This window comes from Tinamus guttatus, unplaced genomic scaffold (genome assembly GCF_059628265.1).
Source record: "Tinamus guttatus ecotype Peru unplaced genomic scaffold, ASM5962826v1 Tinamus_guttatus_pri_ptg000403l, whole genome shotgun sequence".
Classification (NCBI taxonomy): domain Eukaryota; kingdom Metazoa; phylum Chordata; class Aves; order Tinamiformes; family Tinamidae; genus Tinamus; species Tinamus guttatus.
The window spans coordinates 3,186,349-3,211,651 of record NW_028288937.1 but is presented as its reverse complement, the minus strand read 5'-3'; positions in this window follow the sequence as shown (position 1 = coordinate 3,211,651).

Genomic DNA, 25,303 nt, shown 5'->3' with positions numbered 1-25,303 from the left:
ATAGCGGTGCAATGAAGTATGCCCTGGCACGCTTAGAGTAATTATTTTGATAAAACTACAGCAGAGTTCATTTCCTTCACACAGACAGGGTCTCACTCTTTCCACAGCAGCTTTGGCCCTTGAAATTTAGTCTGAAGTGGTGAAAAGTGCTAATACCTTTGTGGCTTCGGGTGGGGGAAAAAAGTCAGAATTACCATACGCTTACGCACATCTATTTCTCTGCGAATGCTGAAGTTACCATTGAACTTCCGTTCCGAACGAAAAGGGTGCCAAAGAATCCCTGAATGCTTCTTTTTCATGTAAGAAAACTCCTGTAACTCGAAAAGTGCAAATGATATTATTTCAGAGGGAAATCCAGCTTTTTTCCCCGACTGCAGCTAGTGTCAGAGGAAAAACTTACTGCTTTGAAAGAACTGGAAGGATGAAAAGATGACCACGGAGAGTGCAGCTTGCAGACTTCACTCTGGACACGCTATTGATGCTCCACCACAGGGTTTCTTATCAGGCTTGTTCCACTGACATGCAATACTGATGGCCAGCATGGCTGTCCGAACTTTATTATGCAGACTGCTCCCAAAGTGCTAACGAGGGCCTATTATTCACTCCATTCAGCTCACACCTGCTTCTTAGGGAGATGTTGCACTGCTTTAACACCATGAACTATTGCTTTATTGCTCTCTGCTATTTCCTCCTCCCTCCAGCTTGGAAAACCACACTGCAATCAATGGCTAATGTCAGTGTGGGAATAATAACCTTCATTTACAGCAGCAAACAGAGACATCTGGTCAGGCCAGAGAAAGAGGCAGGGAGTAAAGCCATCAGGATGTGCAGATTGCACTGTTATCTTAAGACTGCCTGGTTTCAACACAGCTTTTACTGTGGAAACATCTCAAATGCTCGTTCCTTCAGATGAGTTTTTTTCCCCCAAAGTACAAAGAAAGCTCAAGAGAACCAGGTCTGGAAGGATAACAGGGGTAGGTGGTAGATTTACATGTTGCAGGAAAAATATACAAAGTGCATTTTAGTTTTTCAGGACAGGCCTTGAGGAAGATAAACTAATGGCACTAGAAAATCCAGAGTCAAGCACCAGGATTTTGCCCTCCAATCATCCAGCACGTTGGTAACTGCAGGATCTGCAGCCAGTTTGCCTTTGGGACAAATCGATAAACCCTTTGGGGCTTTCCTTCCCTTCCCATCTGCGCACTGATAACAACAATTTCTCTATTATTTGTCTGCCGTGTCAGCCTGCCAGGATTTTAGAGAGCAAGGACAGTTTTTATGTTACTTTTTGCTACTCTGACTTCATTTCTTGGGGCCTTTAGGGCCAGCAGTGATAGCCATTAATGAATGGTAGATTAAGGGTACATATGTCCACCTAGTACTGGAGCCCCTGCACATTCCTATCAAGAGCTTGGGTGTTAGCATGGGATGACGATACCTGTTTACATTTGCCTTTCTTTTTGACAAGTTCTGCCAAAATTACACTCCCAAAGAATTCATTACACATATTGATATGAACAAGCACTTACATCCTCCTTAAACCAGCACTCCTGTGAAACTAGCTCAGAAGGAGTTGGGTTTAAGTCAGAAACAACTCAGTTTTAATGGGGTTTCTGGTCAGCTTTCTGTGGTGAAGAGTGTTAATGCCAAAACGTTTTTTGCATGGAAGGCAGTAAAATTCCAGCCACTGGTCAAAACTATCATTTTTCTTCGCTAAATTACTTCTGAAGGGAAATTCCCCTTTCATGGAGAAACTTAAGCATTTCCACAGCAAAGATAACATTTCCTGGCAAAAATAATGTCTTTCTCCCTTACCATGTCTGCTGTTCATTTAGAAGCAGAAATATAATTTGATTCTTCATTTTTTAAGACTTTTTTTAAAAAAAGAGAGAGAGAGGGAAGCAGTTTTTGTTTTTAATTGATTTGAATTAAAAATAAAAATATTTTTTTCAAAATTCTAGTCCTGAGATATTTTTGCTGCTATCAAGCAGGTTTTTCATCCACAAAAAAAGAATCCTTCCCTTGGTTAAATACCTAACCCTTTAGGCATTTGGATCCCTTCTCTAATATGACAGAAATCAATTATCTGGTTATCCTCTAATTTATTAAGCTTCATGTCTCGGATTCTGGAAATATTTTGATGTTGCTGTAATGCGTTTTGTATTGGCAGAGCGATTTGCTCTAATACATTTTGCACGACTCAGCCTAGGCATCTTGGCATCCTGAATCAATCCGACCAGTATTGAATACAGTTTAATTAATGTCCAATGTACCGTGCCTTGGTGAAGCCGACAGCTGGCAGCTTATCTTGTGTGACCTTGGGTGACAGACACAATCTGGGATAATGCTAATGTGTGTCTTTTGTCAATTGACACTGGGCGAGCCAAAAAGTCAGGGCTTCGACAACCAAACAATTAGTATATATCCAGGGGGATAAAGATGGGAGAGGAGATACGTCTACCATGAAATATCTCAGGCCCTTGTGATTCACAGACAAGCTAACGCCAGACGCAAGGCAATAACTTTTAATTTTATAAAGGAACTTGCAATGCTTCCAGCAAAAGAATTATTAGCAAGGGGGAACGCATTCTGGGGCAAAAATGTTGGAAAGAGACAGATTTTGAAGAACCGAGCGAAGTGCTCACTGGTCTTAGGTGCTATTGCAGCTGGCAGATCTGAGCAGACCTTTCCCTGCAGAGACATCGGGCTGGTAGCGGGTGCCAGGAAGTCCATCTCTCCTAGAGGAAGCCAGTGAGGACGGATGATTCTGGTCAAAACTCACCGAGACACACAGGGCAGCTCATGGAGAAAGGGCAGTGGAGACAGGTTGGATCTGTGAGGCCAAGAAGCACCGAGAGAAGCAAAGGAAGACTCGGGATCAGCTGTGATTGCTCCTGTTTGTGTGTAGGGAAGTTGTAAAACCCTCATAAAAGCAGATTAAATTGTTGTTCAAAAATTATGAGGAAAACATAGAAGCTTTCAAAAAAAAAAAAAAAAAAACATTCCAGTGGGACAGACATGGAAGAATTACGATCACTTCTCCAGAAGATACAGAGAACTTGCTAAAATAATTTTTCCTGTCCAAACACCAGACCCAAACCAGAAGCAATGATTAGGAGAACAGAAACTGAAAACTCAGGTCAGTGGAGAACTGCTCACTTGTCTCTGCACACACGAAGGGATAAAGTTTCAGTTTGCTTTTCCCACCTGTGTTCAACACCCAGTGCATGGAGAAATGTTGCTGTAGATTGAGAAATACTGCTAGAAATGGAGAAATATTCAAGAGTAGTCTCTTAAATATGTTTCCAGCTTATTCTTTTCACTTCTAAACATCTCATAAAGCGTTTTCTGACATTCTTCTGTCAATAAGAAGACGGCAATGGCGGTAGGAGTGCAATATATCATTTAACATAATTGCCAGCAATTGCCAATTCCCTAATTTCTCTGGATCAAATCTTTTTCTGTGCCAACTTTCCAACCAGGCTCATGCTGGAGGCTCTGCATGGCTTGTGTAGAGCCACAACCACAAGAGGGCTCAAATCCCCATGCAGGCTTCCACATGCTGCCAGTATACAAGCAAACAATAATAAAACAACAGATCCTTTAAGAAAAAAAAATCTGAGTCTGTTTTTCCAAATGTTTCCTCAGTACATTTTATTTTCAAGCTTCTATTTCTTTTCCCTTCCCTTCGTATAGCTATATGTTGGGTTACTATCTCATTGCTGCCATTGCAGCAAGCTATATAACGTGGAAAAGTGTCACATGCTCATTTTTAAATGGATGGAAGTTAATGAAAGAGAGTCAGGAAGCAGAAATTAGAAGCATTTCTATTAAGGGATGAAATTCAGTCTGTGCTGAGACATTTCATTTTAATGAGATTTTGTTTGTCACTAAGAATCAGGAGGGATTCAGATTATGTCAAAACATCTTATTTTTCATGCTCTAGTATGTAATAATGAAGGTTAATTTACAAGAAAAACTAGGAAAATTTATTTTATGTACATAGAAATACTCATTCTGTATGAAAAGACATAGCAACATCAAAGAATATAGTGTAGATAGCTAGTTCATAGTCTAGGTCCCCTAAATGCACCTATTTAGTCTTCAAAAATAGGAAGAAAATAATCTTGTCTCCATAATTTTTATCATAAGGTCGTGTCATCAATATATTGACCTTCTGTCACAAAAACAAGCTTGAAAACTCCAATCAAAGAAAATACCAAATCACTATATGCACTCAAGACCACTAGGGAAATCTTCCAATATCTTCCTAAAAACTCCTGGTCAGAAATTGCCAATCCTGTAAATGTTGGGCACAGCATCACCAAAACAACAAATCATCAAGCTGAAATAAAGTAGCATCTCGTCATGCTCCAGAACTCTCCTATAAAGCATAAACTTGCTTGAGCTGAATTTTTATCATGGGCTAACTTCTCCATTTTAGACTAGGGCAAAGAAAAGTTTGGAAAAATCGATCAGCTTTTATTTTTTTCCTGTAATCAGAGGCAGCTTACAAACGTGCTGATGACTTTCCACTTCTCACCAGAGTGTCTAACATAATTCTTTAGTCTGAAATCACACTCTGAAAAAGACAGGATTGAGTGCCTTAAATAATCTTATAGTTCAACTGTGCCTGAGAATGACCGTGTGCAGTAGTTTCCCATTTCCACCGGTTATCAGCTGAGTAACAACCACTTGTAATAACTGGGATATTCAGCTCTGTTCCCATTTGGCCACAGGTGTCTGTACCATCTCTGCAGACTCCAGTGTCTCCCACGTTATCACTGCATCCTTTTGATCAGGGAGCATCTCGGGGCAGGTCTATTATTCACTTCAAAGCTATTGTAACCTGACTAATCTGGGCTTTCACACAGGAGCTGGGAGATACACTCAGGAGGGCCACTGGGGAAATCTGGATGACAAGCTCAGAAGTCCTTTGTGTTAAGCCTTTCTTCCCTCTCCTGACTCTCCCAAAACACTGGCATGTGGGGAACGTGAAAACGTGAGCCTTCCCCTCCAAGGACAGAATACAAAACGTGATTTCCTACCCAACAACAGCTGTATCATGAGCAAATCTGCTGCTCTGGGACAAAATCTGCTATTCTAGGGAAAAAATCCCTGCCACCTCCCTGTTATGTGCCACCATTCAGAAAGGTAAGTCAATGCTGATCTTTAGTAACAGGAGTAGCTCCATCAACATCAATGGGACAACCCAAGTGCTCTGGGGTATGTGTGTGCACCTTTCCCAACTGGGGCCACTCGGTCTGCAAGCTCATGCGAATCTGCTCTGCAAACCAGTTATAACAGTTATTGGTGGTCTGCGTTGTAGTTGTACGTCTGAGCAAAAATGCCTCATTCTCAGTGCTGAAAAGAACTGATTCGCCTTCCTTTTCAAGCTGCTCATATGGAAATGATAAGCAAGCAAAGGCCACATTTCAGAAAGCCAAACTATTATCGGGCCACCCTCCATGGTAACTCTTCGGGAAAATGTTTAATTGCAAAACTAACGAGCCAGCTGTATACTGCACAGATGCCACAACAGCCCATAGGAGCACAGTAATTGTATCTAAGGAAGCATGTATGGGAGTACCTGCAGCAGAGCAAGACCTAGAGATCAGCTACACAACACAGTTACAGATGAACACGCACACAGAAATACACACCAGGCTTTCCCAAAGGTGACTTGAATAAATGTACGTGCGGACCTATCATGCACACTCTTATACACTCTCTATACGCAGCTAACATTGATGTTAGCAGCTTCTAATTTGGGGAATGTCCTGAAAACATGACTGAAAGACAAAACATGGAGAGTATCACAAACTAGAGAGAAATGAAGCATGGGCAGTGCAGATGTAATGGAGACAAGTTGAAGGTTGGATTAGGAAAGAGGCAAAGAATGAGGAAAGGCGAAAGAATACATATGTATATATACATACATACATGCAAAGTATGTATGAAGAGACAAAAGAACACCCTGCAGATAATTGTAGGCTCCCTAAATTTGCCTTTTTTCCTCTCCCAAATTAAGGGATAATGAAACAAGAGGAAGAAAGTCAAGTGTAGATAATCAAAAGAAAGATGGAGGAAAGACGGAGGAAAGATGGAGGAAAGAAAAGGCAATAGGACTAGATGAGAGTTCACAGAAAGCTTTTATGGCACAGTTTTTCACTCTATATATTTAAGCTTCTTTATTGCTGTTTGTCTTTGGCAGACATCCCAAATCTCTACAAGCGTGAGAAAAAGACATGACAACTATCTGGAACTCCTGTGGATTTCACTGTTGCTGGCTACTTAGTGCATTTTGTAATTAAAGGCAATTTAGAAAAGGCAGAAAGAGAACCTGCTGCTCAGCAAGAGCCGCAGCCCCTCCCGGAGCAAACCACCAACTCCACAGGGAAACCCATCTTTAATTTTTACCGGAGTCCAAGATTTAAAGACCAGGAGGGTATCTGCCTGCTCTTATGCTTAACTTCACCATCAAAGCCAAGAACTTCACCTAGTGATCCCAACACTGACTCTAACAAGCTGCAGGCAAGCTTGAATAGATGTTTTAAAGAGATGTCAAAATCCCCATTTGAGGAGCTCCCATCTCGGGCGCTTCTTAGCGAGCTGAGGCAGCGCTCAGTCCCGGGGAGCACACACAAACCAGGCAGGCCCATGGCACAGCCCCTCGCCACCAGTCCCTTTGGGCTGGGGGGATGACCCCTCGCCAGGGGATCCCTATGGCCCTGAGATCTGTGGAGTGCAAGGTGAAAAGGAAATCCATGTTGCAGCTGCATTTTGCTAGCCAAGGAGAAGTTATCGGTCAGCAGAGCTGAAACGCCTCTCCAGCTGCCCTCCCAAACAGCTGAGTCCACCCTACTTTAACCTCGGCTGCAATGTCTTTCCTTTCTCAATGTGCAGATGAAACCCACCCAAGCCAGCTCCCTGGATTCAGCAGGTTTGCATTTAAACCCCATTACTGTTTAATTATTTTTACACTGTCTAAGCGTCTATAAAGCGCGGCTACGAGCATGGCCAGCACTGGGAGCAGAAGTGAATACCGGATTTAATTACAGTCAAGACGTGCCCAGTGTAGCTTTCTGCTGCTCAGCAAATCCTCACTCTCAGCTTATCTCCAGCACAAAGAGGCGTCTCTTCCCCTGCATGAAGGGTGCACGGGGAATGCACGGCCAGGCCATGCAAGGATGCTTTGTTGTCAGCCTTGTGTGCCGCCGCGCCGCGATGACTGACAGACGGGGCTGGAAATTACCTCCAGCTTTTGGGAGCTCAGCTTTCCGTCTACATTACCGCCTCCCTGTAACCTTAGAAGCCAGGTATTTCCCTTGATAGCCAACGCGGCAAGCTCTCGGGCAGGACGCGGCGCTCACGATGCCAGGCGCGACTCGCTGCGGCTTTGTAGAGCTCTGAAAGGAGACCACTGTCATCAGGTGATTTCAGCTTCATTCTGAAGCAGAGCCACAGACCAATGCAAAAATTCCTACTGACACTAACAGTTTTGCCTCTGCAGTGCGAGTATTTTTTTAATTTTTTCTTTCCACCGGACACAGCTACTGTAAAGCTCTGGAAGTCTGTGCAACACAGATGATAACACTCTCATTAAATTTGGGCCAAAGAGAAAGCCCCTGGGTAGATTCATGAATATAACAAGGGCTTTCTCCTGGCTCCTCACCTTCTACATAATATTGTGTTCACTGCTATGCTCCAAGTTCCCAGGCAGGAGTGAAGCCTTCTGCACAAAGACACACTGAGTCAACCATTAGCCTAAACAGACTGCAGGCTAAAATGACAAGGCTAGAAAAGCAGTGTAATTACTACAGGTGGGGAAACTGAGGCACAAAAAACATGCAAGGAAATTCTGGTGGAGCTGATAGCCCAGACAGATATCCTTGTTGCTATTCTTACCTTCTATATTCCGGTGAAGGGCCGCACATTCCTAAAATATTGAGTAGTTCCCACACGGGTAAGTTCTTCACACACAGACACACACACATATTTCTGGGCTTCCATGCTTTGAAATAAACCTTTAAAATGAAAGATAACATTATTGATACAAAGCAGTCGGTTGTTAGAGTTATATTTTTTGTTCTTTGATTTATAAGTGCTTCCAAAGATCTGCTAACCTGAGAGAAACCCTAAGCAAAACACCCCAAGATTGTTTGCTGTGATTGGAAGAAGGTTGGATAGGACTAACTTGGCAGGTAAGAAGCTTTCCAGCCTCTCCTTGTGACCATACTCACTGTGCATTTTTAAGTATACTCCCATTATCCCCACATTTACTACTGCATTAACTTACTGCTATTATGCCAAGACCTAGAAATTGCAGTAAAGATTTCAGCCCTGCTGCCATGGACCCTTTGGGACTAAGGAGAGATGATTCTCTCCTGAATTTGCAACTGCCGCGGAAAAAGCAGGCAGAAGACGATGCGAAGCAAAGAGATGTCCCCCAGGCTGCCCGGGATGCGAGCGGCAGAGGAGAAGGGCAGCCAGCAGCCTGCACCACATCTGCCTGCAAGACGGGACAGCCCCGCTCCCCTGCGCCCATTCCTTTCTCCCCCCATCTGATATCCATTTCACCGCCTTGTCTCTCGCAATCACAGCAAAACAAGCAAATCGAGTTATGGTTTTGCAAATTCCTTGTGCCCTGCCACAACTGCATTCCTCGATGCCTCCCAGTGCCAAGGTCTAGCACAGCTCCCAGACCACCCTTCCAACAGGGAACCACTCAGAGCCACGCAGTGATTACGGGTCCACGTGTGAGCAGGAGGACACAGAAAAAGCCACGAGCAGCCTGCAGGTGCCTCTATCTGCTTAAGGACCGGTGAGACAGAGCGTGGAGACCTGTTCAGCTTGAGCAGGTTCCCGTGGGGAACCGGGGCACCCTGCGGCACCACGGGCAATACCCAGGATCCATTCTCATTGCTCGAGCACAGGGATCTCCCTCTACCCAACTGCACTTTCAGAAGGAGCTGCAGCATTTTGAGTTTGCTTTTAATGATTTCCTCCCAGCTTTCAGCTCCTGGGTCATGTCTGGCTTCTGACAGAGAAAAGAAGTCAGCTCTGCACATTTTCAAAATGAAAAGTGCATCTCAAAACAAAGTCAATTTTATTTGTAAATAACTTTTAAAATAGTGCAAGTAACTTCCCCTGCCTCCCCGCCCCCACACACACACACAAAAAAAAGGCAGGACACAACATTTGGTTTGCTCTACAGAGTTCTCTGCAGCTTTATTGTAAGGAGAAAATATATTTTTGCTTTGTAAAAACCTGAAACTGTATTTCTGTTTTCAGCTCTGGTGATTTTCTGAGCCTGTTCTCATTTTTCTGCAGTCATCCTCAGGGGCTCTCTCTTACAAACACCTCTTCAATCTGCTCCTCCATCCATGTAAGTGGTTTGCATTTATCCCCTCCTTTGACAACAGCTCCCGCAGGTTCCTGCCCCCTCCCAGAAGTCTGATTTCCAGGCTGCAGAAGTCCGCTCCATTTGGCCCTTCCCCACATGGGAAGGGCTCAAAAGCTTTCATCACGCTTGCTGCCTTCCTCTAACCTTTCTAGGTTTGCTAGCCTGTTTGTGAGTTGAGTCCTAGCCATGCATGCTGCACAGGAGATGTGGGCAAGCTGATGGCAAGCTCATATTTTCTGTTTCGGTCTCTATTCCTTTGCAGAGAATCCCAAAACTTGCTTTGCTTTTCTGAGCACTGCCAAGCAGGGAGTTGATGTGTTCATCATACGAGCTATAGTAGAGCCAAAGTCTTGGTAATGGACAGTCCAGAGCCCACCATTTCATACAGGAAACAGGGGCTGCACATAGGCATGTGAATCTTTTTACATTTATCTACGCTGAGCTTCAGTGAGGCCAGATCACTGCCCCTTCACCTGCTGTTGTAAGGATTTGCTGCAATCCTGCAGTCCTGCAGTCTTCCTCGCCAACTTGAAAAACATTCTGTCATCACCAAACTTTGTCACCTCGTTGCAGCAGCACAAGGTTCAGCGCCGACCCCTGGATCATCTCCCTGCAGACCCCATGCACTGGAGCACCATTTACACCAATTCTCTGTTTCCTCTCTTTCAGGCAGCTATACACCCTGTCCACAGGCATCCCTTTCATCCTCAGCTTTACTTAAAACCTTCTGGTAAGGAACCATGATAAAAGCCCTCTGGGAAGCTGTGCGGGGTGTATTACTTGGATCACTTGTATCCACATGCTTTTTGGCCTCTTTAGAAAACACAAAGGGCTCTAACATGCAATTGAATCATTTTGTCAACTCAAGATACATTTGGATGCTTCCAAAAAGCTGGAATTGCACCTCTGTGCACATGTCTACATATGTACATAGACTGTTTGCATGTCACATGCTAAGAACTTTTCCATCTTCAGAGTGGCCTAGAGATAAGTCAGAAACTGTACGTGTGTCACTGAAGACAGGAAAACTTAGCCCATAAGTCCACAACAATCAGGGAAATGTCAGTGATTGACACATCTTCTCAAGGAAGGTCACAGTACTGAAGACCAACTGATTAAAACACAAAACAAACTTAATGTTATATTAATAAGGGATTTAAATACTTCAATTTACAATCCCCCATCTGCACTTGATTTGCCACTTACCATATGACAAATCAAATATGCAGAGAACAGGAAAGAGTTAATATCTTCCTCCACATGAGCTGAACTTCAGCCAGATAGAGTGGAAAAGCAACGCCACAGTGTTGACAGCCATAGTAATATACCATTAAAGACAAGCACATTATTCACTAAAGCTACAGGAGAGCCAAGAACAGAAACTTGTCACAGTGGACTTGCCATGGCATTGGACTTGCCATTGGCATTTTTAGCTGTTACCTCCAAGCCAATATCCTGGTAAGCAGGCATCAGGAATTCCTGGCTAAATTGCTAATCCTCTGTGTCCTGGTAGCTACTTGGGCCAGTGCTGATAATGCTCTGTTCTATTTCTTCCCATTATCATTAGTGTGACTCCTGAGCAATTTTTCTAGCTGCCTTCCAGTTCCCTGTGCAGGTCCATCTTCCCGCCCTTCACCATCACTGAGACAGCAGCAAACTCAGCATCAGTTGCCATCTCCATGCTAGTCATCCCTTATTTATCCTGATCCATCCCTCATCCATCTCCATCCCTCAGTTCACAGCTCTCTGGCAGTGAACATAACCTCAAGGTCTACATGAGCTTTTAAACCCTCCCTCACAGCCAATATTTCTATGTTAGGGAATTTATTTTTTAAAAATCACAAAATCTCAATGCAGTTAGGGGTGCTTTAAATATGTATATTATTGGGCCGGAGGGGGCAAAGAGTTGCTTAAGACAAGTTTTCTTAAGATACATTTTCATGAGTATGTCAACAGCAGTTCCAAGTCCTGTTTATGGATTAGACCCATCAAATGGAAATATTGCAGGTTTCAGCAAGCAAAGAATTTTAAAAATTTAAGCCAATCTCTACCTAAAATTATATACATAAACAAACTGCCTATCCCACAGAGTCAGAATTCTTGCAGTGCTGTTGTTGACCGCTATTACTGGTTATATTTTACAGATGATAAAACTTTTTGTTTGTTTGTTTCAGAGAGAAATATAACTAACACTTCTGCTTGCAATCACGCCTATCTTACTTGTATTATTAAATGAGGTTACTCATCTCAGGAGAGTGTAAACTAGTTTTAAATGAATTGCCCAAAGCTATGCAGCACTCAGTGCTGTAACTAGGATCAGACTTCAGGAACTGCTGAGCCACGTTACAGTACCTAAACACTGAGCCATCTATTTGCATAGCTGCACAACGTTAAGGACAGAGGATGAGTCCAAACTCTTTTATCTAGGGCAACTAAATGTGAAAAAAAAAATAAAAATTCACATATGACACTGCCAGCAAGCCCAATACGAGGAAGAAATTCACCTTGGTCGCCTACATATTCACATCAGCCAAACTGCAATTAGTAAATCACAATGCAAAGCTTTAGTCAGAGCAGTAAGTTTAAAGATTAACATACCAGCTGCTAACATCTGAAACATGATGCTTATCAAACCTGCTGGCACATAGATGTTGAGGAGAGATGACATTTTGTAACATCAAATATGTGTTGCTCTGTACCACCAAAATTATGTAGAGTGCAAAGGTTTATCACAAGGAATCCAGACTACAAAAACCCTCAGTCTTAATACAGTCATGTTAGAGGCTGCCTCCTTTTAATTAACAAAAGCTTTTTATTTTCTGATACGGCAAATCCTGTGATGTCATGTTGAAAGGGGGGGGAAAAAAAAAAAAAAAACTTGAGTGAAGCCAGAGATCATTATACAATTTTTGGAATATAATTTATCCAGCATAAATTTTGGCCTGTGTGTTCTCTTTTTCATTCATTCCATTTAATGAGCTGGCATGACATGGACTGAAAAATATCATTAAAAAAAAAAAAAGATTTACAACTCAAAAATACTCTGCCAGAACATTCAAAATAAAAGCAAATTGAAACAATATACTTCTAACTTTATAGAGCTCCCTAAATTTTGCCTCCTACCCTTTCTTTTAAAGATCTTAATTCTCTTAATGCTCTTCAGTGTTTTCACCCATTACTTGAAGAAGTTGAATAGCTGATCTCTGAAGAAGCACAGCACTACAGCTAGGAGAGTATAAAAACCCTGAAAGATTTTTGCTTCCATCCTTGTTCACTAACAACCTCCAAAGGTCATATGGCTTCATGTTATTTCCTCTCTCTCATGTACCGTAATACAACAATCCACAACTTGAGTCGGTGAAAAAGTAGAGAAAACAATAACAGTGAAATAGTATCTTATGTGGAATGATGTGCATTTTTCAAGAGAGCTGTTCCCTCTGAGCCAAAGTTTTACTTCACTGAGCCAAAAATCTACTGCTGATTAACCATGGACCAGGATTTGGCCTGTAGCTCGTCACCACACACACACACACAAAGCTTTGCTTTTGCTCTTTGCCTTTTTTTGTTTTGTTTTGTTTTGTTTTTAAAGGCTTTTGCAACAAAGTGGCAAACTGACAAAAATCACTAACACGACAAAACAAGTTTTAAGGGAAGGACACTAAAGTTAATTCCCAGGTCTGCAAGGCAAAATGAAGGACTAATTAAGATGTTTGGCCAAGGCTTGGTAGCTATTATTTAAAGAAGGCACATACCCATTCTCCTCCCTGAAGATAAATCAGCATGTAATTACTACAAGGCCATCAGACTGGGAAATTGAGAGGAGAAAACCCCCTGCTTTACAGGCCCCAATTTGCCTTTTACCTGTATTCCTGCTGATTATCTGGAACACTGGTCCCTGCCAAAAAGCAAGATGAAATTTTAATGTAATACTGTTTCCACATTTTCAAGAAGGAACATGTGAAAGAAGGATAATCCAGTTCCACTGCATCTTTCCTCTGTAATGTTGCTGACTCCTTTCCTTTATATAGACTCTGACTGATTAGGAAGGGAATTAAATGATTCTTCAGTCACTACTCCTACAAATGAAATAAAAAGATGGCAACAGCTCACACTTTATAGCCTACTAATAAAGGGTGCAATAGGCTCGAGAACCAAACACTACAGCCCTTTTACCTCCTCTCTCCCAGACAATTTGTGGAAATCCTAAGATGAACTTTTATGTGCTTTGTTGGGAAACAAAGCATTTTTGAATGAGTAGGGAAAAGAAAATTAATTAATTTGATATAACTTTAGTTATATATCTTAGTATCTGTGCAACAGGTATTAGGTGCAACAGGTAATCAACAAGTAACAGCAGGATAACAGAAGTAAGTTGAAAACAGAAGTCTTATCCTCTACAATGTGAAAAAGGGACATGTGTTTTTTCTAGGCAGTGCTTTCATGTTTCTCTGAGTTATTGGCTTAGAAAACCCTAGTGTGGAAGAGAGAATGAAAGAGCAAACCACACACCCAGAGCTATGAATCTTATATTCCTCTATGCCATTTTGAGGTGAAAGCAATATGTATTTGACATACCCTGACATGCTTCTTGGGAAGAGATTTTAAAATATTTGCTATTCTCTCTTTTGAGTAGCCCCTTTTCTGTTCCAAATAATTTAGCAAAAGCTTATCTGAGAATGTAAACCTTATTGCACAGATTTTAATTCCTGGCTCAGGATCTATCCATAATCGCTATTGTTGTTGTTGTTGTTTCTCATCAACATGAATCACCATCTGGCAACAAACTGCACTCCAGGAAACTTCTATAACATCCCCTTAATTTAATTCTTCAGAATTCTCACCCTCATTTAGCATGATATTACCAGAAACTGATCCAGATGTTACAGGGAGAGGCAGGAGATAAGTAGCTACTAACTGGCTTAGACAATTGTCTGCAAGGGTTGGATTCACAACAGTTACTTTCAGACACAACTGCAAGCAATCACAGAAAACTTAGAGGTCTTTTGACTGAAAAATAATTAAATGAATAATTTATATGAGTCATGATTCAGCCAAGGACTTTACTACATGGTCAACTTTAAGCAAATAACGAAATCAACTGCAAGTGAGTATTAACACATAATTTAATTTAAGCCATGTTTTAGAACTTTGTAGATGAAGGAGAAAACAGAGACATGATATACAGACAGCTGTTGGACTGTAAGTATAAGAACATTTAATTTCAGGTAGGTATGAAAAGTGGGGTTAAATTGGTTTTAAGTGACAACATGTTGTCATTTAAGTTACAACACTACATTATCTGAAGTGTCCTGAAGTTCATTTTTTCCAACAGGAAAACAGAATTTTTACAAATGGAAAAGAACGCTCAGAACATACCCCAGAATAAACTTCTACTTTCCCAGGACCTCTGATTTCTGGTGAGGAAGACTGTCTAATTTGACAAGCAAGTATATCAGCACAGACTTTAAATTCTTTGAATTCTGGCAGCCAGAGTTCAGAGGTGATGTCTCTCCATCACAGACCACTCTCACCTGGCCTTCTATCATGGCAGACAATTTGCACCTCCACAGATAATTATTAAAAGTATCTGTGATTGACTCTGGCCTTCCATAATGGCAGGAGTAATCCTCCTTTTCTCAGCATATCCTACTCGGATCAAGTTGGACCAGGAAAACGATGGCAGGTTTTTACGACCTTCTTCAAGCTCACTGGGCTTAGGACACTTTTCCTGTAATCCTTTTCTGTTAAATGCCAGCCAGCAGAAATCCCCTTGCTGATAGTGATCCTTACATATGAACTCCTAAAGTAGCCAGCGCACCTCAATGCTCGTAACGCATTTCTGGGAAATGCATGAGGGCTCTGGGCATGGCACCTTTGATGTGGTTACCCAGGGCCCAGAGGAACGAAATGTCCTGCTGTGTGTCAGATCACTCAAAGTCACTGCTACTGCTAGGCTCCTATTAGGCTTATAAGAAAAAAAAAAAAATAAAAAACCCCACAGTTTGAAAAGCTTGGAGTTGCAATAATGGCACCCAGCTACAGAAAAACAAAATGCATTATTTAGATCCTTAGCAATAATGATCCTCTGCAGGGGCTCCTGCGTCTCAGCTTGTGAGACCATCTAATTACACCCTTCAAGTCACCTGGGGCTCCTGTTCCCTGCAGAGCTCTTAGTGCTACATGTTTTTTAGCCCTATGTGCAATGATGCACTGGAAGCTCCTCTTTCTGCTGTTGTTAAAGGTGGCTTTTAAACGTGCTCGGAGCAGCTGGCTGCAGCCTCTCTTCTCTGGCTTCCTTGGCTTTCCTTTTCTGTCCATGGGCAAAGGGATAAACTGATAACATGGGGGACAAAGCACTCTCCTCCCCTCTCCTTCCTGAGAGAGTTTTAATTTGCATTTCTATTGTATGTACTCATTACCACATTCCTGGCTTCAGCTTTAAACTGGTCATTCTTGTTACAAGCCCTTTAGGACACAGTGGTAAAACTTTTACACACCGTGTATTAGAGCAATTATTAATCACAGGTACCTTTCAGTGACTGAACTACAGCAGTTGCTACCAGTCTAAACACAACACTTAAACAGAAACAAATGACAAGGCTGCGAATGGGGGTACCTGGCTATGGTGACACTTTCTTAACCCCATTAGTTTTATAGGACCCTTTGGGGGCTCTATCACAACTGGGATGACTCCACAGGCCCACTGCATTTAGGCAAGCAGCAAAGTGCCTCCCAGGCAGCGCAGGTGCATTGGATGCTGTTATTAAGGAGAGCTACTGAATCAAGCAATGGCCAAAGCTAACGATTTGGAAAGTGGTTAGGGAATACTCCCCTAAAAAGCACAGGGCTGTCAGAAAACATTTACTGGTAGAGATGGAGATGGCTGTTATATAGAATTAGTGAAATACAGAGTAAGAAGGAAAGTAAGATTTTTTTTTTGATCCTTCTAGTTGCTGTAGTAATTAAACAATCTCATTAAGTTATATGATACTTGATTTTAATAAAACCACTTAGGTAGAGCCAAGAATTTAGGCAGCATTTCATGTGCATACAAACTAAAACACATCCCTCTTCAGTTATGCCTTCAGGAGAAATTAATAAGATCTATGTGACTATCTAAACCGAGTTTTAAAACTCTCTATAGTTATAATCTCCTTCACTGACAAAATGAATGACATAGACCAAGTGTCCTAATCGTGCAGCTTTAGGCATTTATGCTCTGATGCAGAAAAGTGCTTGACCGCATGCTTTGCCTTAAACAGTTAAGTGATCACACTGAACTTAACGGAACTACATTCAGACCCAAAAGAAAGCCGTCTCTCAAGTAATTTCTTTTAGGGCCTCTCTACTTGTTTATGTCAGTCAATAAATTTTCACTCTGAGCTAAAATTAGCCAAGATTTTGAGTTCAAGACAATAGGAGACCTCTGATTTCCAAGGGGTGGAGGCTTGGCAGCTTTGTATCTCAGCCTTGACGCTCAAGAAATAAGGCATGAAACCACCCATATATATCTTGAAACGCAGAGGAGAAAAACTCTGATCTCAGTTTGGCTGCCATGTAAACCCAGGGTGGCTCTGCTGAGAAAACCTCTTGACTGATCCCACTGAAATCCCTATACTTTAGATGATCTTTTTTCATTCCCTCTCTTTGACACATTCCCAGGGTCGGTGACATCGACCAGTGCACTCCGGACATGATTCAGACTGAAAGCTCTTATAGAATGTGAGATGTTTGCATGGTCAAAGCAAGTAACCCAGTGACAAGTATCTGCTGAGTCGAAGGCCAATTGCAATTTCCTTATCAGTTTACATTTGGAGAGGCTTCCTTTTAGCTGCATGATAGTTCAAACAATAAACTTGTTTTCTGTATCGAGTTATACAGTTGCTAGGTTAAAAAAAAATAAAGACATAATTTGGAAAAAAGAAAAACAGTAAAAACTGATGGAAATGGCACTTGGAACAAAAAATGCCTTTTGCAACACACCAATGGCAATAAAATCAGTCTGTACATTTGTGATCCTTACAACAGCTTGACATTGACACGCCAAGGTAGGAATTTATTTGTATTTGAAAGAAATGTACTGGTCTCAGGGAACTGCCAAAGTCAAGAATATTTGTCCTGGGGCTGTAACTACAGCTGTTTAGATTACTATTCCGGCCAAAATGTCCCGTGGACAGTTTTTCACTTTTATTTCCTTTGTCACTAGATGTCACTGTACACACAAGTGTGTGCCTGGGACTCCCGGCGCTCTGAGCACTGATGGCCTGAGGACATGGCAAGAAGTAAGGTCCTATTTAAGCACTGCTGCTTGTCTTTCACTTCTGTCATCCGCACTTGGGTCCATTTAAGTTTTCACTTAATTCCGGGGCAGAAGTGGTTTTCTTCACTTTTGCAGCAAACACTCCACAGTTCATTTGCTCATTTTATTAGACAAATCTTCCTCTCCTCTCCTCTCCTCTCCTCTCCTCTCCTCTCCTCTCCTCTCCTCTCCTCTCCTCTCCTCTCCTCTCCTCTCCTCTCCTCTCCTCTCCTCTCCTCTCCTCTCCTCTCCTCTCCTCTCCTCTCCTCTCCTCTCCTCTCCTCTCCTCTCCTCTCCTCTCCTCTCCTCTCCTCTCCTCTCCTCTCCTCTCCTCTCCTCTCCTCTCCTCTCCTCTCCTCTCCCCATGCTTTGCTGTAGTCCAACTTCACTGATTCCTCAGTGGGGCCAACCAGGCTTCCTCTATCAGAGTGGGAGCATCCAGCCTGCAGGCCAGTAGCCATGCAAGGACCTGATGGAAACTCTTGCTGGAGTTAACAGCAGTTATAGCAATGCAGAGAAGATGCCCGTAGCAGCATCCTGCACGTGGAAGCACTTGCGAGGCAGCTGGTCCAGCGGGTTCAAGCTCTGCAGTGCCCACATCCCAAGAGCAAAAGCTCAGTAGTGCAAAGCTTCTCTTCACCACCGAAACCCTGCAACCTTCGTGAGACAGCATTCGTATCTACTGTTCATGAGTGTCTTGGGAAGCATTTGACAATCTTTTGGCCACAAATGCATTTCAAAATTTTTGGGGACTGTCTTGTGAGACTGTTGACTAGTCACATAATTCATGTGCTCCCCGATAGAAAAGCAACATGAATAAGACAGTGAAAAATCAAAGTAATTTCAAGACAGCTGCACAAGTTTCCTCATTAAAAGTCATTTGAAAATAGCTGTGCGATTTTTATATTCTGGCGCATTTTTTTCTGGACAAAGTTCACATACTTAAACATTCACAGATATTAAATGACAAGAGTCACACAAGGAATTAAACCAAATGCACAGGGATAGATATTGGCTGTTGTAAATCAGCGTTCTCTAGAGATTTCTGATTTATATCAGTTAGGAATTTGACTAGCAGGTTCATAGATGATTTCCCATTCATCCAGATTTACTACAGCTTGTTAAAACTCTCTCAGTAATTTTACATAGGAAGCTCTATAAACCACTGACTTCATATCTTTTATATAAGAGATAATACATTTCAAAGAGTTTTTATGATTTCAAGATAGATTCAAGTATGGGAAATGCACTGAACAGCAAGGTAGACTAATGTAGCCTCTGTGCATCCTCAGCATCCACTGAATATGTAAAATTAAGTGGTGGTTAGTATTTTATAAGTCTAGATCTTTTACTTTAAGAGCTATATATAGTATCATTATTGATATAACAAACAATTAATACTGACATGCTAAAGAGGTAAAAACACTGGAAGAAAAAACAGTCCTCTTCACATTGAAGATGATCTGAAAAATTCTCAGCACTAAACTTCAAATTCCTAGTTTGTAGGCTGCTGAGAAAAAAGTTGGCTTTATTTCTGTCCTGTGACCAGAGGAGTGTATGAATATTTCCAGCTTCCTGAAAATGTTCGTAGGCTTACAATGTAGTGCACAAAAACATTTGTCCACATGGTTTTGACATTTGCTCTCAGGAAATACTTATACACAGCTATTCTGAAATATTGAGTGCTCCAAGAGAACATAAAAGAGAACCAGTCATGGTGAAATGCATTTGAAATGATATTCCAATATTTATGCATTATTTGCCCAGCTATGGACAGATTACATATTGTTAGCTAAGATGAATGAATGTCACCCTATTGCAAGACGTGTAAGACAAATGATAGCAGTGTCTATCTTTCTTATCTGATTGAAGATTCTATAGATGAAAAAAAAGTATAAAGTATAAAAATATATATTTGATGGAGAAAAGTCCAGATGCTTGTAGATGTTGCACATACTATTTCTGCACAATTTGCCAATGATTATTTTGCCATGCCCATCCCGGTTTACATCCCAAGCTAAATCACCTCTGTCCTTATTATCGTCATTTTAATAAGCCATTTCATTCTACAACAAGAAAAAATTAGCCTCTTACACACTGCACTCTTTTTTTCTGTGCCACCTTCACTCTGCTATGACTTAGTTCTGTGGCAGCTGACCAGCTCAATTCAGCAATATAATTAATTCAATTTCAGCAGCATGTAGGCCTAAATGAGAACAGTAGAGCAGAATAAATTCTTGAGTAAATCAGAACTTGTCAGAGTATTACTAAAAATGCTACAGAAGTATTATCCAATATTTAACAGTGTAGACTACCACTTCCGATCAGCTCCAAAATGGTATGTGCCCCTTTCTCATACTAAAACCTACTTAAGCAGTGTAAAAGTTTTCTAGCTGCATAGTTACCAGCTAGAAGTAATAGCAGTGGGAAAAAGTAAACCTAACAAGCCCCTTGTATAAACATCAGAGTTCTAAAATAGTGAAAATACTTCGGAATTTCCCTTATATAAAAGGAAAAAATGTATATTTTTGTACCATTTTGTATTTGGTAATTTCCTAACGAGGCTCTGAAAATAATTTGGGAAGCATTAAAAAAAATGAAATGGTGACAAGGTTGTCTCTGACCACTGTGCTCTCAGTCCTGCTACTGGCTCTTTCAGTGGTGGCCTCCAGATCTTGATCCCATCTTTTGGCAGGTATCTACCCACAAGTGACATTTAGTCCCTCTGCAGATCAACTCTGTGCTACACGTCCAGCGTGTTTGGGGAGGTGAATATTGGTTGGCCAGATGGTTCGATGGTAATTGGTATTTGGAAGCTGACTACATCCCCTCCCCAGCATCTTATAACTGAACTGTACACATTTCCACTGAAAAAAAATTGTCCCACTGGGAATTCTTGTGAGACTTTCAATAGTTTCAAAACGTCCACATATAATATATCTTCACACAGCCATCTGCAAAGTGCTGTATATGTACACGAAGGACAAATCCTAACCTATCCTTTTCCTCCAGGGCACTGCAAAACTCTAACCAGAGTGCAGCCTTTGGAGTCCCGCTGTAGGAAAGACCAGCCAGGAATAGAGAGGTAAAAGGGCTGTCTGTCCTTATGGACTGCAGCTAAGCCTGGCAGGGAAGGGAGCTGAGTGCCAGAGACGGGACAGGAGGGCTCCAGCTGATGTAACTGAAGACGAAGTAGATCCAGAGAACACAAAAATCCTTACTTTGTACAAACTGCACTTAGTTCTAGAGTCTAGTGACTGCATCCATTATTGGCTATGCCAGTAGACAGGCAGCTGAGCAGTGCGATGCTTCAATCTCGGACCCTGCATCTCTACGCGGCCTGTTTGTTTCAGCCATTTAGCAGTCCAGCCTCGGAGCTTAGAGGTAAACATGATGGCCCTGTAGACAGGGATCCCAGAAAATTTTCATACTTGCTTGAATGCATATAAAGAGGCAGGGACAGCTTGCTCATCCAGTAACTCTCCGGAAAGACTTCCCAGTTCATTCCAGCCTTACCCAGGCCTGAAGTCACCTCACACAGGACTGAGTTCAGCACCCTCAGGCATCCATGGACTTTGCCCCTGCCTTTACTGGGATCCTGCTGAAGATCCTTGCCACGCTCAGCCGACTAATGCTCTTCACTTCTTACAACTGCTTTTCTTGGGGAGGAAAAAGGCTAACGTTCTCTTTAAAACCAGTGCCAGCATATCCTGTTTTTGATGACTGTTATTCCCATCTAGACGTACTGGAAGCTAGGTGACGGTCCACCTGCCATCAACACATCAGGAACTCATTCAGTTTTTAGACTGCTTTCTTTCACTGTGCAATCACTGCCCTGTGGCACGTAAAATCATTCCTGAGCAGCTGGCCTGAGGCAATTAGTGGAACCCCTGCCCCTCAGGTAGAGAATAAATAAAGGATCTGTCACCACCAAATAAAGTGTGAAACAAAGCTCCAAGGACATTTGCTGAAGCAGGTGACCAAGAAACCAAAGTTGCTGAGCCACTAATGTACTGTGATGGAAATAAGCATATGATACAACTTGGCTGACAGCATCCTTAATTACAGGACATGGCATCATTTGATTCACAATGGAATAAATGGATATATTTATATATTTGGAGGTTTGAATGAGGATTTCCTGATTTCCTGATGAAGTCATTCCTTATTACAGCAGCACCTTTCGTGGCACTTGACACCTAAGGTCAAGTCACCACTTCCATTAAAAATATCAAACCTATTTTCAGGTTTTTATTATTACTCATTTATACAAAAAAGTCTGTACCGGATGAGACTTGGCATACAGGGCCTCAAACCAGGAAGAGGGAGATCGAGTTTTTTCTCTCTTCTCTTCTTTAAGTACACAAATAAATACACAAAAGCTATGTAGCAGTAAATTATGCCTTTTAAACACTAATAAATCCTGCACAAGCTTTTTCCTACAAACCCTAAAAACAGAATTCTGCACTGGAGTACATGGCGGGAGAATATTAGAAACTACTAAGCAATTTGATCTGGGAAAGTAACTGCTTCCCATGCGCAGTGGCTCCTTTTCCAAGTGTAGTTTTTACAACGCATTTTATTAACTGAAGACTGCATAATTAATACGGCAGACTGCAGACAAGGGCTCAGCCCAGCGAACGGAGCGAGAGCTTTGTCGCAGCCCGGCTCTTGCACTGATGTGAGCGCGGAGAGCTCCGCTCCGCTCCGCGCGGCACAACCGCACGGGCAGGCAGCCCCGGGAGCGCGGCCCCGGAGCCCTCAGCCAGGAGGCTGCAATGACTTCAAAGGGGCTGCCGTACTCTTTCATGGGAATCATCAGCATACAATGCCACCTTGTTTATCCAAAGGGCTCAGGTGACACTCAGGACCTCCCGATAAAAGGTGATGGGGATGAAGGAGCGAAGGGCTCAGATGGGCATAAAAGGATCCCTCTCCAGGGATCCAGAAGCATCTCCATTTGCTGAAATTCTGGATGACAGTTTTCACAAAGCCCTCTGGGCAACCCTCTCTGTACAGAAGACAGAGTTTTGGAATTCAACCCAGTCTTGAAAGACAGATCCAACCACAGCTGGCAGTAGTGGCACGGAGACAGCGTCCCTACAGAGATGTTTTCTCCTCATGCACATGGCACCCACGCAGAGATGACACTTGTCTGGGGCCTGTGCAACGTGTCACTGACCCCCCAATACCTCAGTGAGCACGTGATCATACCGAGCCCTACACTGGGTTTCTTCCACTCCATATCTCAAGGAATTAGGATGTACAAGGAGGCTCCCTGCACTCTGCCACATCCTCAAACTTTTTAGAAATGTTATGTTTCCAAGTCAGAGTCCTGCACTTCTAACATCCAGGGAGGGCAGAGGGAATTGAGTTGTCAGGAGGTTTGCAGGCTGATAATTTCATTTCTTTCTGCTCTTTTATTTGCTACACTTGGTCAGAGTCAAGCTTGATTTTGGTGGAGCTCTACAAATTTTTGCTTTGTTGAGCAGGACTCCTGGACTAGGGCAAAAACAGCAAAATACATTCATTGTTCCAAATCAATACATCATTTTCCTCTTCCTATTTAGGGACATGAAAGATGTTTGGCAAAAAGCAGTCTGATTGATAGAAGGAAGGTTAGCTGAACCGTTACTTGCTGTCTGTGACACGGTCACTCGCAAAGATGAGCTCACAAGCATTTCACTCCCAAGGAGGAGCTTTCTGGTATGACTCTCCTCTTGGCACTAGCCCTGCATCCACTAGGTCTAACACACTCCCTGGGCATGATGAACTCAGATTTACTGAAAGCTGGTCTAATGGAAATGGTGCTTTCAAAGCCTGTACATCAATGGGACCATTTCATGATGACATGCGGTAAAGATATGCGAGAAGCTACACGATGATTAACATCCAAAGCATTTCTAATACAGGCAGAGTCTAGGGTAATTCCTTTCCTTGTAGCACATTCAATACTGCCTGGCTAGGGATACTGCCTTTTCATCCAGAACAGTCCCATATGGCACAGCCAAACACGAGAAACAAGAATGGTTAAAACAGCTGTCACAGACCCCCAAATTCTACAAAAGTCTTGAATATCTGTTGCTTACTCAGACTCTAGTGTTCAACAGAAGAAACCTAAGTTGACCCTCAAAAAGCCAGAGCTGCTACAAAATGAGTTTGCATAGTGGTACAAAGCTCACAGTGAAGCAAGAATGCATCTCTGGTCGGCTCGGGTATGAGACACGGTTACGTGCTGCTGGAGGGGCTCTCCCAGCCAGCATCAGGACAAGACGGTCACAGCCCTCCACTAGGTCAGCACCTAAGACTCTGGCAGATTTTGTGTGCAGAATCCCTTGATACTTTTTGCACAAATCTACTTGTTTAAGTGGAATCAGAGAGAGCGAAACACTGAATATCTGCAACAAATGTTTCATGTTCACTAAGATGGATCAGAAGCCAACAATTCATGCACTCAATAACGCCATTGAATAGTACTAACCATTTACAAATGTTAACAGATTACTGCTGTCCATTCTACCTTAAGTACCTACCCTGCCAAGAATACAACCTTTCCAAAAAAGAATCTTTTAAGAAAATGGGGACAGCCACACAGGAGCAGGATTCTACCTAGCCTCAGAATTGATCCTGTCGCCAACAATGACCAGTAGCAAAGGCCTAGGGACAGAGTATAAAAAATAGAGCAATAATCTGAGTGTACTTGCTCAGCTTCCAGCAATAAGCAGCAATGTTTGACATGTGTAGACTTTAGGTAGACATAGAAGACTGAAGACACTGCTTGCTATTTGCACTTTGGAAACTTTATGTTCTCTTGGTAGAGTGACCTATAGAGTAAGGAATCCCTAAGAACTCATTAATAGGTGGTGTCTCATATAGCTCCACCGAGACTGAAAATGAGAAATAAAACGCAGACTTTTGGGAAGAGTTGCCTGTATATTTCACTGAAACATTTTAGATTTCCAAATGTTTCCTATTATTTATCATTTTATGTATTTGTTCTTTTGAATTCCAAGGTAATGGGCCAAGTCTAGGAAGACCAGAACAGCATCCAACCAAACCAGAAGAGAAAATTAAACAGTCACTTTGCTAAACATGACTCAAGACCACAAAAGCAAGAAAAAAATCAGTGTTAAGGCTCAGATGCCATCCTTGTCTCTGCCAGCCATCCTTCAAGGAGTCTCCGAGGCCGGGGTGATTTCACAGGTCACACACAGCGCCTGGGCACCACAAGATAGGTTAAGGAGGGAGTCCCAGCATTAACTCTGCATGTGGTTTCAAGTCAGACTCTCAGTGTTAGTACAACCTATTTTTTGTGGTTTAATAAATCACATACTTTAGCTTATGTAATGACTCAGAGTAAGTGATTGTATTCTCCTCTGGCCCAGAGGTGGTGTGATCATATCCCAGCTCTGTAAAGCAATGGAAATCAATGGTTGCTGCTGGATTCATTTCAGGCAGGCTGGGGTGTGTGGAGGTGGTAAGGGGCTGGCTCAGACCTTAAAAGTTTACTAGTTCCAGATGGAGTTGTTTACAAAAAATAAAACATTTTTGAATCAGTTTGTGGTTCAAATCTCCTTCCCGAGCTTCCCTTACCAAAA